The following is an 18,912-nucleotide window of genomic DNA, read 5'->3' on the forward strand; positions in this document are numbered from 1 at the left end:
CCTCTAAATGATGAATTAACACAGAAACTCCGTCGTTATGAAATACTATAGGTGCTATGCCTTCCCTTTCTAAATCGAGGAACGTTTCTATGGCAACGACATTATCTTATATTGAGAGGCGAGTATCTCTTTTCGGATGCACTATTCCTTCTTTATTGCATCCGTCGCTAACTCACAATGACGAATTAACACAGAAATTGCGTCCTATGAAATACCTTAGCTTCTATGCCTTCTCATTCTAAATCGAGGAACTTTTCTATGGCAACGACAGGTACTTATATTGGGAGGCGAGTATCTCTTTTCGGATGCACTATTCCGTCTTTATTGCATCCGTCGATCCCTCTAAGTGGCGAATTAACACAGAAATTGAGTCATTATGAAATACTATAGGTCCTATGCCTTCTCTTTCTAAATCGAGGAACGTTTCTATAGCAACGACAGGATCTTATATCGGGAGGCGAGTATCTCTTCTCGGATGCACTATTCTTTCTTTATTGCATCTATCGATAACTCACAATGACGAATTAACACAGAAATTGCGTCCTATGAAATACCTTAGGTTCTAAGCCTTCTCTTTCTAAATCGAGGAACGTTTCTATGGCAACGACAGGAGCTATTATTGGGAGGCGAGAATCTCTTTTCGGATGGACATTTTCTTCTTCATCGCAAACGTCGATCCCACAGAATGACGAATTAACACAGTAATTGCGTCGCTATGAAATACTATAGGTTCTATGCCTTCTCTTTCTAAATCGAGGACCGTTTCTATGGCAATGACAGGATTTTATATTGGGAGGCGGGTATCTCTTTTCGGATGTACTATTCCATCTTTATTGCATCTGTCGATCCCTCACAATGACGAAGTAACACAGAAATTGCGTCGCTAAGAAATAGTATAGGATCTGTGCCTTCTTTTATCTAAATCGATGAACGTTTCCATGGCAACGACTGGATCTTATATTGGGAGGCGAGTATCTCTTTTCGGATGCACTATTCCGTCTTTATTGCATCCGTCGATCCCTGTAAATGGCGAATTAACACAGAAATTGCGTCGTTATGAAATAGTATAGGTTCTATGCCTTCTCTTTCTAAATCGAGGAACGTTTCTATAGCAACGACAGGATCTTATATCGGGAGGCGAGTATCTCTTTTCGGATGCACTATTCTTTCTTTATTGCATCCATCGATAACTCACAATGACGAATTAACACAGAAATTGCGTCCTATGAAATACCTTAGGTTCTAAGCCTTCTCTTTCTAAATCGAGGTACGTTTCTATGGCAACGACAGGATCTATTATTGGGAGGCGAGAATCTCTTTTCGGATGGACACTTTCTTCTTCATCGCAAACGTCGATCCCACACAATGACGAATTAACACAGTAATTGCGTCGCTATGAAATACTATAGGTTCTATGCCTTCTCTTTCTAAATCGAGGACCTTTTCTATGGCAATGACAGGATCTTATATTGGGTGGCGGGTATCTCTTTTCGGATGTACTATTCCATCTTTATTGCATCTGTCGATCCCTCACAATGACGAATTAACACAGAAATTGCGTCGCTAAGAAATAGTATAGGATCTGTGCCTTCTTTTATCTAAATCTAGGAACGTTTCCATGGCAACGTCTGGATCTTATTTTGGGAGGCGAGTATCTCTTTTCGGATGCAATATTCCTTCTTTATTGCATCCGTCGATCCCTCTAAATGGCGAATTTACACAGATATTGCGTCGTTATGAAATACTATAGGTTCTATGCCTTCACTTTTAAAAATCGAGGAACGTATCTATTTCAACGACAGGATCTTATATTGGGAGGCGGGTATCTCTTTTCGGATGCACTATTCCTTCTTTATTGCATCCGTCGATAACTCACAATGACGAATTATCACAGAAATTGCGTCGCTATGAAATACCTTATGTTCTATGCCTTCGCTTTCTAAATCGAGGAACGTTTCTGTGGCAACGACAGGATCTTATATTGGGAGGCGAGTATCTCTTTTCGGATGCACTGTTCCTTCTTTATTGCATCCGTCGATCGCTCACAATGACGAATTAACACAGAAATTGCGTCGCTCTGAAATACTATAGGTTCTATGCCTTCTCTTTCTAAATCGAGGAACGTTTCAATGGCAACGACAGGTACTTATATTGGGAGGCGAGTATCTCTTTTCGGATGCACTATTCCTTCTTTAATGCATCTGTCGATAACTCACAATGACGAATTAAAACAGAAATTGCGTCGCTATGATATACCTTAGGTTCTATGCCTTCTCTTTCTAAATCGAGGAACGTTTCTATAGCAACGACAGGATCTTATATCGGGAGGCGAGTATCTCTTTTCGGATGCACTATTCTTTCTTTATTGCATCCATCGATAACTCACAATGAAGAATTAACACAGAAATTGCGTCCTATGAAATACCTTAGGTTCTAAGCCTTCTCTTTCTAAATCGAGGAACGTTTCTATGGCAACGACAGGATCTATTATTGGGAGGCGAGAATCTCTTTTCGGATGGACATTTTCTTCTTCATCGCAAACGTCGATTCCACACAATGACGAATTAACACAGTAATTGCGTCGCTATGAAATACTATAGGTTCTATGCCTTCTCTTTCTAAATCAAGGACCGTTTCTATGGCAATGACAGGATCTTATATTGGGTGGCGGGTATCTCTTTTCGGATGTACTATTCCATCTTAATTGCATCTGTCGATCCCTCACAATGACGAATTAACACAGAAATTGCGTCGCTAAGAAATAGTATAGGATCTGTGCCTTCTTTTATCTGAATCTAGGAACGTTTCCATGGTAACGATGGAGCTTATATTGGGCGGCGAGTATCTCTTTTCGGATGCATTATTCCTTCTTTATTGCATCCGACGATCCCTCTAAATGGCGAATTTACACAGAAATTGCGTCGTTATGAAATACTATAGGTTCTATGCCTTCACTTTTTAAATCGAGGAACGTATCTATTTCAACGACAGGATCTTATATTGGGAGGCGAGTATCTCTTTTCGGATGCACTATTCCTTCTTTATTGCATCCGTCGATAACTCACAATGACGAATTATCACAGAAATTGCGTCGCAAAGAAATACTTTATGTTCTATGCCTTCGCTTTCTAAATCGAGGAACGTTTCTGTGGCAACAACAGGATCTTATATTGGCAGGCGAATATCTCTTTTCGGATGCACTATTCCTTCTTTATTGCATCCGTCGATCCCTCACAATGACGAATTAACACAGAAATTGCGTCGCTATTAAATACTACAGACTCTATGCCTTCTCTTTCTAAATAGAGGAACGTTTCTATGGCAACGACAGGATCTTATATTGGGAGGCGAGTATCTCTTTTCGGATGCACTGTTCCTTCTTTATTGCATCCGTCGAACCCTCACAATGACGAATTAACACAGAAATTGCGTCGCTCTGATATACTATAGGTTCTATGCCTTCTCTTTCTAAATCGAGGAACGTTTCAATGGCAACGACAGGTACTTATATTGGGGGGCGAGTATCTCTTTTCGGATGCACTATTCCTTCTTTATTGCATGCGTCGATAACTCACAATGACGAATTAAAACAGAAATTGCGTCGCTATGATATACCTTAGGTTCTATGCCTTCTCTTTCTAAATCGAGGAACGTTTCTATGGCAACGACAGGATTTTGATATTGGGATGTGAGTATCTCTTTTCGGATGCACTATTCCTTCTTTATTGCATCCGGCGATCCCTCACAATGAGGAATTAACACAGAAATTTCGTCGCTATGAAATACTATAGTTTCTATGCCTTCTCTTTCTAAATCTAGGAACGTTTCTATGGCAACGACAGGATCTTATATTGGGAGGCGAGTATCTCATTTCCAATACACTATTCCTTCTTTATTACATCCGTCGATCCCTCACAATGACGAATGAATACAGAAATTGCGTCGCTATGAATTACTACAAATTCTATACCTTTTCTTTCTAAATCGAAGAAAGTTTCTATGGCAACGACAGGATCTTCTATTGGGAGGCGAGTATCTCTTTTCGGATGCACTTTTCCTTCATTATTGCATCCGTCGATCCCTCACATTTACGGATTAACACAGTAATTGCGTCGCTATGAAATACTAAAGGTTCTATGCTTTCTCTTTCTAAATGGAGGAACGTTTCTATGGCATCGACAGGATCATATATTGGGAGGCGAGTATCTCTTTTCTGATGCGAAATTTATTTTTATTGCATCCGTCGATCCCTCTCAATGACGAATTTACACAGAAATAGCATCGCTATGAAATACTATAGGTTATATGCCTTCTCTTCCTAAATCGAGGAACGTTTCTATGGCAACGACAGGATTTTGATATTGGGATGTGAGTATCTCTTTTCGGATGCACTATTCCTTCTTTATTGCATCTGTCGATCCCTCACAATGACGAATTAATATAGAAACTGCGTCCCTATGAAATACTTTAGGTTCTATGCCTTCTCTTTCTAAATCGAGGAACGTTTCTATGGCAACGACAGGATCTTATATTGGGAGGCGAGTATCTCTTTTCGGATGCACTATTCCTTCTTTATTGCATCCGTCGATAACTCAGAATGACGAATTAACAGAGAAATAGCGTCCTATGAAATACCCTAGGTTCTAAGCCTTCTCTTTCTAAATCGAGGAACGTTTCTATGGCAACGACAGGATCTTATATTGGGAGGCGAGTATCTATTTTCGGATGCTCCATTCCTTCTTTATTGCATCCGGCGATCCCTCACAAGGACGAATTAACACAGAAATTGCGTCGCTATGATATACTATAGGTTCTATGCCTTCTCCTTCTAAATCGAGGAACGTTTCTAAGGCAACGACAGCATCTTTTATTTGGAGGCGAGTATCTCTTTTCGGATGCACTATTCCTTCTTTATAGCATCCGTCGATAACTCACAATGACGAATTAACACAGAAATTGCGTCGCTATGATATACCTTAGGTTCTATGCCTTCTCTTTCTAAATCGAGGAACGTTTCTATGACAACGACAGGATCTTATGTTGGGAGGCGAGTATCTTTTTCCGGATGCACTATTCGTTCTTTATTGCATCCGTTGATCCCCCACAATGACGAATTAACACAGAAATTGCGTCGCTATAAAATACTATAGGTTCTATGCCTTCTCTTTCTAAATCGATGAACGTTTCTATGGCAACGACAGGATCTTATATTGGGAGGCGAGTATCTATTTTCGGATGCACTATTCCTTCTTTATTGCATCCGTCGATAACTCAGAATGACGAATTAACACAGAAATAGCGTCCTATGAAATACCCTAGGTTCTAAGCCTTCTCTTTCTAAATCGAGGAACGTTTCTATGGCAACGACAGGATCTTATATTAGGAGGCGAGTATCTATTTTCGGATGCACTATTCCTTCTTTATTGCATCCGTCGATAACTCAGAATGACGAATTAACACAGAAATAGCGTCCTATGAAATACCCTAGGTTATAAGCCTTCTCTTTCTAAATCGAGGAACGTATCTATAACAACGACAGGATCTTATATTGGGAGGCGAGTGTCTCCTTTCGGATGCACTACTCCTTCTTTATTGCATCCGTCGATAACTCACAATGACGAATTATCACAGAAATTGCGTCGCTATGAAATAACTTAGGTTCTATGCTTTCGCTTTCTAAATCGATGAATGTTTCTATGGCAACGACAGGATTTTATATTGGGAGAGAGTATCTCTTTTCGGATGCACTGTTCTTTCTTTATTGCATCCGTCTATCCCTCACAATGACGAATTAACACAGAAATTGCGTCGCTCTGAAATACTATAGGTTCTATGCCTTCTCTTTCTAAATCGAGGAACGTTTCAATGGCAACGACAGGATCTTATATTGGGAGGCGAGTATCTCTTTTCGGATGCACTGTTCCTTCTTTATTGCATCCGTCGATCCCTCACAATGACGAATTAACACAGAAATTGCGTCGCTCTCAAATACCATAGGTTCTATGCCTTCTCTTTCTAAATCGAGGAACACTTCCATGGCAACGACAGGTAGTTATATTGGGAGGCGAGTATCTCGTTTCTCATGCACTATTCCTTCTTTATTGCATCCGTCGATCCCTCACAATGACGAATTAACACAGAAATTGCGTCGCTATGAAATACTATGGGTTCTACGCCTTCTCTTTCTAAATCAAGGTACGTTTCTAAGGCAACGACAGCATCTTTCATTTGTAGGCGAGCATCCCTTTTCGGATGCACTATTCCTTCTTTATTGCATCCGTCGATAACTCACAATGACGAATTAACACAGAAATTTCGTCGCTATGATATACCTTAGGTTCTATGCCCTCCCTTTCTAAATCGAGGAACGTTTCTATGGCAACGACAGGATGTTATATTGGGAGGCGAGTATCTCTTTTCTGATGCATTATTTATTTTTATTGCATCCGTCGATCCCTCACAGTGACGAATTTACACAGAAATAGCATCGCTATGAAATACTATAGGTTAAATGCCTTCTCTTCCTAAATGGAGGAACGTTTCTATGGCAAAGACAGGATCTTATATTGGGAGGCGAGTATTCTATTCGGATGCACTATTACTTCTTTATTGCATCCGTCGATCCCTCACAATGACGAATTTACACAGAAATAGCATCGCTATGAAATACTATAGGTTATATGCCTTCTCTTCCTAAATCGAGGAACGTTTCTATGGCAACGACAGCATCTCAATTTGGTAGGCGAACATCTCCTTTCGCATGCACTTTTCCTTCTTTATTGCATCTGTCGATCCCTCACAATGACGAATTAATATAGAAACTGCGTCGCTATGAAATACTTTAGGTTCTATGCCTTCTCTTTTTAAATCGAGGAACGTTTCTATGGCAACGACAGGATCTTATATTGGGAGGCGAGTATCTCTTTTCGGATGCACCATTCCTTCTTTATTGCATCCGTCGATAACTCAGAATGACGAATTAACACAGAAATAGCGTCCTATGAAATACCCTAGGTTCTAAGCCTTCTCTTTTTAAATCGAGGAACGTTTCTATGGCAACGACAGGATCTTATATTGGGAGGCGAGTATCTCTTTTCGGATGCACTATTCCTTCATTATTGCATCCGTCGATCCCTCACAATGAGGAATTAACACAAAATTGCGTCGCTATGAAATACTATACTTTCTATGCCTTCTCTTTCAAAATCGAGGAACGTTTCTATGGCAATTTCAGGTTCTTATATGGGGAGGCGAGTATCTCTTTATGGATGCACTGTTCCTTCTTTATTGCATCCGTCGATCCCTCACAATGACGAATTAACACAGAAATTGCGTCGCTATGAAATACTATAGGTTCTAAGCCATCTCTCTCTAAATCGAGGAACGTTTCTATAGCAATGACAGGCTCTTATATTTGGAGGCGAGTATCTCCTTCTGGATGCACTATTCCTACATTATTGCATCCGTCGATCCCTCACAATGACGAATTAACACAGAAATTGCGTCGCAATGAAATACTATAGGTTCTATGCTTTCTCTTTTTAAATAGAGGAACGTTTCTATGGCACCGACAGGATATTATATTGGGAGGCGAGTATCTCTTTTCTGACGCACTATTTACATTTTATTGCATCCGTCGATCCCTCACAATGAGGAATTTACACAGAAATAGCATCGCTATGAAATACTATAGGTTATATGCCTTCTCTTCCTAAATCGGGGAACGATTCTAAGGCAACGACAGGTTCTTATATTGGGAGGCGAGTATCTCTATTCGGATGCACTATTCCTTCTTTATTGCATCCGTCGATCCCTCACAATGACGAATTAACACAGAAATTGCGTCACTATGGAATACTATAGGTTCTATGCCTTCTCTTTCTAATTCGAGGAACGTTTCTATAGCAACGACAAGATCTTATATTGGGAGGCGAGTATCTCTTTTCGGATGCGCTACTCCTACTTTATTGCATCCGTCGATAACTCACAATGACGAATTAACACAGCAATTGCGTCGCTGTGAAATACCTTAGGTTCTATGCCTTCTCTTTCTAAATCGAGGAACGTTTCTATGGCAACGACAGGATCTTCTATTGGGAGGCGAGTGTCTCTTTTCGTATGCACTATTCCTTCTTAATTGCATTCGTCGATCCATCACAATGACGAATTAACACAGAAATTGCATCGCTATGAAAAACTATAGTTTCTAGCCTTTTCTTTCTAAATCGAGGAACGTTTCTATGGCAACGTCAGGTTCTTATATTGTTAGGCGAGTATCTCTTTTCGGATGCACTATTCATTCTTTATTGCATTCGTCGATCCCTCTATCTGACGAATTAACACAGAAATTGCGTCGCTATTAAATAGTATAGGATCTGTGCCTTTTTTTTTCTAAATCGAGGAACGTTTCTATGGCAACGAGTGGATCTTATATTGGGAGGCGAGTATCTCTTTTCGGATGCACTATTCCTTCTTTATTGCATCCGTCGATCCCTCTCAATGACGAATTAACAACGAAATTGCATCGCTATGGAATACTATAGTTTCTATGCCTTCTCTTTCTAAATCGAGGAACGTTTCTATTCCAACGTTAGGTTCTTATATTGGGAGGCGGATGCACTATTCCTTCTTTATTGCATCCGTGGATCCTTGGAAATGACGAATTAACACAGAAATTGCGTCGCTATGAAATACTATAGTTTCTATGCCTCCTCTTTCTAAATCGAGGAACGCTTCTGTGGCAACGACAGGTTCTTATATTGTTAGGCGAGTATCTCTTTTCGGATGCACTATTCATTCTTTATTGCATCCGTCGATCCCTCTATCTGACGAATTAACACAGAAATTGCGTCGCTGTTAAATAGTATAGGATCTGTGCCTTCTTTTTCTAAATCGAGGAACGTTTCTATGGCAATGACAGCATCCTATGTTGGGAGGCGAGTATCTTTTTTCTGATGCACTATTCCTTCTTTATTGCATCCGTCGATCCCTCTAAATGGCGAATTAACACAGAAATTTCGTCGTTATGAAATACTATAGTTTCTATGCCTTCTCTTTCTAAATCGAGGAACGTTTCTATGGCAACGACGGGATCTTCTATTGGGAGGCGAGTATCGCTTTTCGGATGCACTATTCCTTCTTTATTGCATCCGTCGATCCCTCACAATGACGAATTAACGCAGAAATTGCTTCGCAATGAAATACTATAGGTTCTATGCCTTCTCTTTCTAAATCGAGGAACGTTTCTATGGCAAAGACAGGATCTTATATTTGGAGGCGAGTATCTCTTTCCGGATGCACTATTCATTCTTTATTGCATCCATCGATCCCTCTATATGACGAATTAACACAGAAATTGCGTCGCTATGAAATAGTATAGGATCTGTGCCTTCTCTTTCTAAATCGAGGAACGTTTCTATGGCAACGACAGGATCTTATGTTGGGAGGCGTGTATCTTTTTTCGGATGCACTATTCCTTCTTTATTGCATCTTTAAATCCCTGTAAATGGCGAATTAACACAGAAATTTCGTCGTTATGAAATACTATAGGTTCTATGCCTTCTCTTTCTAAATGGAGGAACGTTTATATGGCAACGACAGGTTCTTATATTGGGAGGCGACTATCTCTTTTCGGATGCACTATTCCTTCTTTATTGCATCCGCCGATCCCTCTAAATGACGAATTAACACAGAAATTGCGTCACTATGAAATACTATAGGTTCTATGCCTTCTCTTTCTAAATCGAGGAACGTTTCTATGGCAACGTCAGGTTCTTATATTGTTAGGCGAGTATCTCTTTTCGGATGCACTATTCATTCTTTATTGCATCCGTCGATCCCTCTACCTGACGAATTAACACAGATATTGCGTCGCTATTAAATAGTATAGGATCTGTGCCTTCTTTTTCTAAATCGAGGAACGTTTCTATGGCAACGACTGGATCTTATATTGGGAGGCGAGTATCTCTTTTCGGATGCACTATTCCGTCTTTATTGCATCCGTCGATCCCTCTCAATGACGAATTAACAAAGAAATTGCATCGCTATGAAATACTATAGTTTCTATGCCTTATCTTTCTAAATCGAGGAACGTTTCTACGGCAACGTTAGGTTCTTATATTGGGAGACGGATGCACTATTCCTTCTTTAATGCATCCGTGGATCCCTGTAAATGACGAATTAACACAGATATTGCGTCGCTATGAAATACTATTGGATCTATGACTGCTCTTTCTAAATCGAGGAACGTTTCTGTGGCAACGACAGCATCTTATGTTGGGAGGCGAGTATCTTTTTTCGGATGCACTATTCCTTCTTTATTGCATCCGTCGATCTCTCTAAATGGCGAATTAACACAGAAATTTCGTCGTTATGAAATACTATAGGTTCTATGCCTTCTCTTTCTAAATCCAGGAACGTTTCTATGGAAACGACAGGTTTTTATATTGGGAGGCGAGTATCTCTCTTCGGATGCACTATTCCTTCTTTATTGCATCCGTCAATCCCTCTAAATGGCGAATTAACACAGAAATTGCGTCGTTATGAAATACTATATGTTCTATGCCCACTCTTTCTAAATCGAGAAACGTTTCTATGGCAACGACAGGATCTTATATTTGGAGGCGAGTATCTCTTTCCGGATGCACTATTCCTCCTTTATTGCATCCGTCGATAACTCACAATGACGAATTAACACAGAAATTGAATCGCTATGAATTACGTTATGTTCTATGCCTTCTCTTTCTAAATCGAGGAACGTTTCTATGGCAACGACAGGATCTGATATTGGGAGGCGAGTATCTCTTCTCGGATGCACTGTTCCTTCTTTATTGCATCCGGCGATCACTCACAATGAGGAATTAACACAGAAATTGCGTCGCTATGAAATACTATAGGTTCTATACCTTCTCTTTCTAATTCGAAGAACGTTTCTATGGCAACGACAGGATCTTCTATTGGAAGGCGAGTCATTCTTTTCGGATGCACTATTTCTTCTCTATTACATCCGTCCATCCCTCACAATGACGAATTAACACAGATATTACGTCGCTATGAAATACTATAGTTTCCATGCCTTCTCTTTCTAAATCGAGGAACGTTTCTATGGCAACGTCAGGTTCCTATATTGGGAGGCGAGTATCTTTTTTCGGATGCACTATTCATTCTTTATTGCATCCGTCAATCCCTCTATATGACGAATTAAGACAGAAATTGCGTCGCTATGAAATAGAATAGGATCTGTGCCTTCTTTTTCTAAATCGAGGAACGTTTCTATGGCAACGATTGGATCTTATATAGGGAGGCGAGTATCTCTTTTCGGATGCACTATTCCTTCTTTATTGCATCCGTCGTTCCCTCACAATGACGAATTAACAAAGAAATTGCATCGCTATGAAATACCATAGTTTCTATGCCTTCTCTTTCTAAATCGAGGAACGTTTCTATGGCAACTTCAGGTTCTTATATTGGGAGGCGAGGATATCATTTCGGATGCACTATTCCTTCTTTATTGCATCTGTGGATCCCTGTAAATGACGAATTAACACAGAAATTGCGTCGCTATGAAATACTATAGGTTCTATGCCTTCTTTATCTAAATCGAGGAAGGTTTCTATGGCAACGACAGGTTCTTATATTAGGAGGCGAGTATCTCATTTGGGATACACTATTCCTTCTTTATTGCATCCGTCGATCCCTCTAAATGGCGAATTAACACACAAATTGCGTCGTTATGAAATACTATAGTTTCTATGCCTTCTCTTTCTAAATCGAGGACGTTTCTATGGCAATGTCAAGTTCTTATATGGGGAGGCGAGTATCTCTTTATTGATGCACTGTTCCTTCTTAATTGCATCTGTCGATCCCTCACAATGACGAATTAACACAGAAATTGCGTCGCTCTGAAATACTATGGGTTCTATGCCTTCTCTTTGTAAATCGAGGAACGTTTGTATGGCAACGACAGATACTTATATTGGGAGGCGAGCATCTCTTTTCGGATGCACAATTCCTTCTTTATTGCATCCGTCGATCCCTCACTATGACGAATTAACACAGAAATAGCGTCGCTATGAAATACTATAGGTTCCAAGCCATCTCTCTCTAAATCGAGGAACGTCTCTATGGCGACGACAGGCTCTTATATTTGGAGGCGAGTATCTCCTTCCGGATGTACTAGTCCTTCTTTATTGCATCCGTCGATCCCTCACAATGACGAATTAACACAGAAATTGCGTCACTATGAAATACTATGGGTTCTATGCCTTCTCTTTCTAAATCGATTAACGTTTCTATGGCAGCGACTGGTTCTTATATTGGGAGGCGAGTATCTCTTTTCGGATGCACTGTTCCTTCTTTATTGCATCTGTCGATCCCTCACAATGACGAATTAATACAGAAATTGCGTCGCAATGAAATACTATAGGTTCTATGCTTTCTCTTTCTAAATAGAGGAACGTTTCTATGGCACCGACAGGATCTTATATTGGAAGGCGAGTATCTCTTTTCTGATGCACTATTTACTTTTTATTGCATCCGTCGATCCCTCACAATGAGGAATTTACACAGAAATAGCATCGCTATGAAATACTATAGGTTCTATGACTGCTCTTTCTAAATCGAGGAACGTTTCTGTGGCAACGACAGCATCTTATGTTGGGAGGCGAGTATCTTTTTTCGGATGCACTATTCCTTCTTTATTGCATCCGTCGATCCCTCTAAATCGCGAATTATCACAGAAATTTCGTCGTTATGAAATACTATAGGTTCTATGCCTTCTCTTTCTAAATCCAGGAACGTTTCTATGGAAACGACAGGTTTTTATATTGGGAGGCGAGTATCTCTCTTCGGATGCACTATTCCTTCTTTATTGCATCCGTCGATCCCTCTAAATGGCGAATTAACACAGAAATTGTCTTCTTATGCCTTCTCTTTCTAAATCGAGAAACGTTTCTATGGCAACGACAGGATCTTATATTGGGAGGCGCGTATCTCTTTTCGGATGCACTGTTACTTCTTTATTGCATCCGTCGATACCTCACAGTGACGATTTAACACAGAATTTGCGTCGCTCTGAAATACTATAGGTTCTATGCCTTCTCTTTCTAAATCGAGGAACGTTTCTATGGCAACGACAGGATCTTCTATTGGGAGGCGAGTATCGCTTTTCGGATGCACTATTCCTTCTTTATTGCATCCGTCGATCCCTCACAATGACAAATTAACGCAGAAATTGCGTCGCTATGAAATACTATAGGTTCTATGCCTTCTCTTTCTAAATCGAGGAACGTTTCTATGGCAACGAAAGGATCTTCTATTGGGAGGCGAGTCTCTCTTTTCGGATGCACTATTCCTTCTTTATTGCATCCGTCGATCCATCACAATGACGAATTAACACAGAAATTGCATCGCTATGAAATACTATAGTTTCTATGCCTTGTCTTTCTAAATCGAGGAACGTTTCTATGGCAACGTCAGGTTCTTATATTGTTAGGCGAGTATCTCTTTTCGGATGCATTATTCATTCTTTATTGCATCCGTCCATCCCTCTACCTGACGAATTAACACAGAAATTGCGTCGCTATTAAATAGTATAGGATCTGTGCCTTCTTTTTCTAAATCGAGGAACGTTTCTATGGCAACGACTGGATCTTATAATGGGAGGCGAGTATCTCTTTTCCGATGCACTATTCCTTCTTTATTGCATCCGTGGATCCCTGTAAATGACGAATTAACACAGAAATTGCGTCGCTATGAAATACTATAGTTTCTATGCCGTCTCTTTCGAAATCCAGGAACGTTTCTAAGGCAACGACAGGATCTTATGTTGGGAGGCGAGTATCTCACTTCCAATACACTATTCCTTCTTTATTACATCCGCCGATCCCTCACATTGACGAATTAAAATAAAAATTGCGTCGCTATGAAATACTATGGGTTCTATACCTTCTCTTTCTAATTCGAAGAACGTTTCTATGGCAACGACGGGATCTTGTATTGGAAGGCGAGTCTCTCTTTTCGGATGCACTATTCCTTCTCTATTGCATCCGTCCATCCCTCACATTGACGAATTAACACAGAAAATGCGTCGCTATGAAATACTATAGTTTCTTTGCTTTCTCTTTCTAAATCTAGGAACGTTTCTATGGCAACGTCATGTTCTTATATTGGGAGGCGAGTAACTCATTTCGGATGCACTATTCCTTCTTTATTGCATCCGTGGATCCCTGTAAATGACGAATTAACACAGAAATTGCGTCGCTATGAAATACTATGGGTTCTATGCCTTCTCTTTCTTAATCGAGGAACGTTTCTATGGCAACGACAGGATCTTATGTTGGGAGGCGAGTATCTTTTTTCGGATGCACTATTCCTTCTTTATTGCATCCGTCGATCCCTCTAAATGGCGAATGAACACAGAAATTTCGTCGTTATGATATACTATAGGTTCTATGCCTTCTCTTTCTAAATCGAGGAACGTTTCTATGGCAACGACAGGTTCTTATATTAGGAGGCGAGTATCTCTTTTCGGATGCACTATTCCTTCTTTATTGCATCCGTCGATCCCTCTAAATGGCGAATTAACTCAGAATTTGCGTCGTTATGAAATACTATATGTTCTACACCTTCTCTATCTAAATCGAGGAACGTTTCTATGACAACGACAGAATCTTATATTGGGAGGCGAGTATCTCTTTTCGGATGCACTGTTACTTCTTTATTGCATCCGTCGATCCCTCACAGTGACGATTTAACATAGAATTTGCGTCGCCCTGAAATACTATAGGTTCTATGCCTTCTCTTTCTAAATCGAGGAACGTTTCTATGGCAACGACAGGATTTGCTATTGGGAGGCGAGTATTTCTTTTCGGATGCACTATTCCTTCTCTATTGCATCCGTCGATCCCTCACATTGACGAATTAACACAGAAATTGCGTCGCTATGAAATACTATAGGTTCTATGCTTTCTCTTTCTAAATAGAAGAACGTTTCTATGGCACCGACAAGATCTTATATTGGGAGGCGAGTATCTCTTTTCTGATGCACTATTTGCTTCTTTTTGCATTCGTCGATCCCTCGCAATGAGGAATTTACACAGAAATAGCATCGCTATGATATACTATAGGTTATATGCCTTCTCTTCCTAAATCGAGGAACGTTTCAAAGCCAACGACAGGATCTTATATTGGGAGGCGAGTATCTCTTTTCGGATGCACTATTCCTGCTTTATTGCATCCGTCGATCCCTCACAATGTCGAATTAACACAGATATTGCGTCACTATGGAATACTATAGGTTCTATGCCATCTCTTTCTAAATCGAGGAACGTTTCAATGGCAACGACAGCATCTTATATTGGTAGGCGAGTATATCTTTTCGGATGCACTATTCCTTCTTTATTCCATTTGTCGATCCCTCACAATGACGAATTAACACAGAAATTGCGTCGCTATGAGATACTATAGGTTCTATGATTTCTCTTTCTAAATCGAGGAACGTTTCTATGGCAACGACAGGATCTTATATTGGGAGGCAAGTATCTCTTTTCGGATGCACTATTCCTGCTTTATTGCATCCGTCGATAACTCACAATGACGAATTATCACAGAAATTGCGTCGCTATGAAATACCTTGGGTTCTACGCCTTCTCTTTCTAAATCGAGGAACGTTTCTTTGACAACGACAGGATCTTATGTTGGGAGGCGAGTATCTTTTTTCGGATGCACTATTCCTTCTTTATTGCATCCGTCGATCCCCCACAATGAGGAATTAACACAGAAATTGCGTCGCTATGAAATACTACAGGTTCTATGCCTTCTCTTTCTAAATCTAGGAACGTTTCTATGGCAACGACAGGATCTTATATTGGGAGGCGAGTATCTCATTTCCAATACACTATTCCTTCTTTATTACATCCGTCGATCCCCCACAATGACGAATTAAAACAGAAATTGCGTCGCTATGAAATACTTTAGATTCTATACCTTCTCTTCCTAAATCGAAGAACGTTTCTATGGCAACGATAGGATCTTCTATTGGGAGGCGAGTATCTCTTTTCAGATGCACTATTCCTTCTTCATTGCATCCGTCGATCCCTCACAATGACGAATTAACTCAGAAATTGCGTCGCTATGAAATACTATAGCTTCTATGCCTTCCCTTTCTAAATCGAGGAACGTTTCTATGGCAAAGACAAGATCTTATATTTGGAGGCGAGTATCTCTTTCCGGATGCACTATTCATTCTTTATTGCATCCGTCGATCCCTCTATATGACGAATTAACACAGAAATTGCTTCGCTATGAAATAGTATAGGATCTGTGCCTTCTTTTTCTAAATCGAGGAACGTTTCTATGGCAACGACTGGATCTTATATTGGGAGGCGAGTATCTCTTTTCGGATGCACTATTCCTTCTTTATTGCATCCGTCGTTCCCTCACAATGACGAATTAGCAAAGAAATTGCATCGCTATGAAATACTATAGTTTCTATGCCTTCTCTTTCTAAATCGAGGAACGTTTCTATGGCAACGTCAGGTTCTTATATTGGGAGGCGAGTATCTCATTTCGGATGCACTATTCCTTCTTTATTGCATCCGTGGATCCCTGTAAATGACGAATTAACACAGAAATTGCGTCGCTATGAAATACTATAGGTTCTATGCCTTCTCTTTCAAAATCTAGGAACGTTTCTAAGGCAACGACAGGATCTTATGTTGGGAGGCGAGTATCTCACTTCCAATACTCTATTCCTTCTTTATTACATCCGCCGATCCCTCACATTCACGAATTAAAATAAAAATTGCGTCGCTATGAAATACTATGGGTTCTATACCTTCTATTTCTAATTCGAAGAACGTTTCTATGGCAACGACAGGATCTTCTATTGGAAGGCGATTCTCTCTTTTCGGATGCACTATTCCTTCTCTATTGCATCCCTCCATCCCTCACATTGACGAATTAACACAGAAATTGCGCCGCTATGAAATACTATAGTTTCTATGCCTTCTCTTTCTAAATCTAGGAACGTTTCTATGGCACCGACAGGATCTTATATTGGGAGGCGAGTATCTCTTTTCTGATGCACTATTTGCTTCTTTTTGCATTCGTCGATCCCTCGCAATGAGGAATTTACACAGAAATAGCATCGCTATGATATACTATAGGTTACATGCCTTCTCTTCCTAAATCGAGGAACGTTTCAAAGCCAATGACAGGATCTTATATTGGGAGGCGAGTATCTCTTTTCGGATGCACTATTCCTTCTTTATTGCATCCGTCGATAACTCACAATGACGAATTATCACAGAAATTGCGTCGCTATGAAATACCTTGGGTTCTATGCCTTCTCTTTCTAAATCGAGGAACGTTTCTTTGACAACGACAGGATCTTATGTTGGGAGGCGAGTATCTTTTTTCGGATGCACTATTCCTTCTTTATTGCATCCGTCGATCCCCCACAATGAGGAATTAACACAGAAATTGCGTCGCTATGAAATACTACAGGTTCTATGCCTTCTCTTTCTAAATCGAGGAACATTTCTATGGCAACGACAGGTTCTTATATTGGGAGGCGAGTATCTCTTTTCGGATGCACTATTCCTTCTTTATTGCATCCGTCGACCCCTCTAAATGGCGAATTAGCACAGAATTTGCGTCGTTATGAAATACTATAGGTTCTATGACTTCTCTTTCTAAATCGAGGAACGTGTCTATGGCAGCGACAGGATCTTATATTGGCAAACGAGTATCTCTTTTCGGATGCACTATTCCTTCTTTATTGCATACGTCGATCCCTCACAATGACGAATTAACACAGAAATTGCGTCGCTATGAAATACTATAGGTTCTATGCCTTCTCTTTCTAAATCGAGGAACGTTTCTATGGCAACGACAGGATCTTATATTGGGAGGCGTGTATCTCTTTTCGGATGCACTGTTCCTTCTTTATTGCATCCGTCGATCCCTCACAATGACGAATTAACACAGAAATTGCGTCGCTCTGATATAGAATAGTTCTATGCCTTCTCTTTCTAAATCGAGGTACGTTTCTATGGCAACGACAGGTTCTTATATTGGGAGGCGAGTATCTCTTTTCGGATGCACTATTCATTCTTTATTGCATCCGTCGATCCCTCTATATGACGAATTAACACAGAAATTGCGTCGCTATGAAATAGTATTGGATCTGTGCCTTCTTTTTTCTAAATCGAGGAACGTTTCTATGGCAACGACTGGACCTTATATTGGGAGGCGAGTATCTCTTTTCGGATGCACTATTCCTTCTTTATTGCGTCCGTCGTTCCCTCACAATGACGAATTAACAAAGAAATTGCATCGCTATGAAATACTATAGTTTCTATGCCTTCTCTTTCCTAATCGAGGAACGTTTCTATGGCAACATCATGTTCTTATATTGGGAGGCGAGTATCTCATTTCGGATGCACTATTCCTTCTTTATTGCATCCGTGGATCCCTGTAAATGACGAATTAACACAGAAATTGCGTCGCTATGAAATACTACAGGTTCTATGCCATCTCTTTCTAAATCGAGGAACGTTTCTATGGCAACGACAGGATCTTATGTTGGGAGGCGAGTATCTTTTTTCGGATGCACTATTCCTTCTTTATTGCATCCGTCGATCCCTCTAAATGGCGAATGAACACAGAAATTTCGTCGTTATGATATACTATAGGTTCTATGCCTTCTCTTTCTAAATCGAGTAACGTTTCTATGGCAACGACAGGTTCTTATATTAGGAGGCGAGTATCTCTTTTCGGATGCACTATTCCTTCTTTATTGCATCCGTCGATCCCTCTAAATGGCGAATTAACTCAGAAATTGCGTCGTTATGAAATACCATATTTTCTACACCTTCTCTATCTAAATCGAGGAACGTTTCTATGACAACG

This window comes from Schistocerca cancellata, chromosome 5, assembly GCF_023864275.1.
Source record: "Schistocerca cancellata isolate TAMUIC-IGC-003103 chromosome 5, iqSchCanc2.1, whole genome shotgun sequence".
Lineage (NCBI taxonomy): Eukaryota > Metazoa > Arthropoda > Insecta > Orthoptera > Acrididae > Schistocerca > Schistocerca cancellata.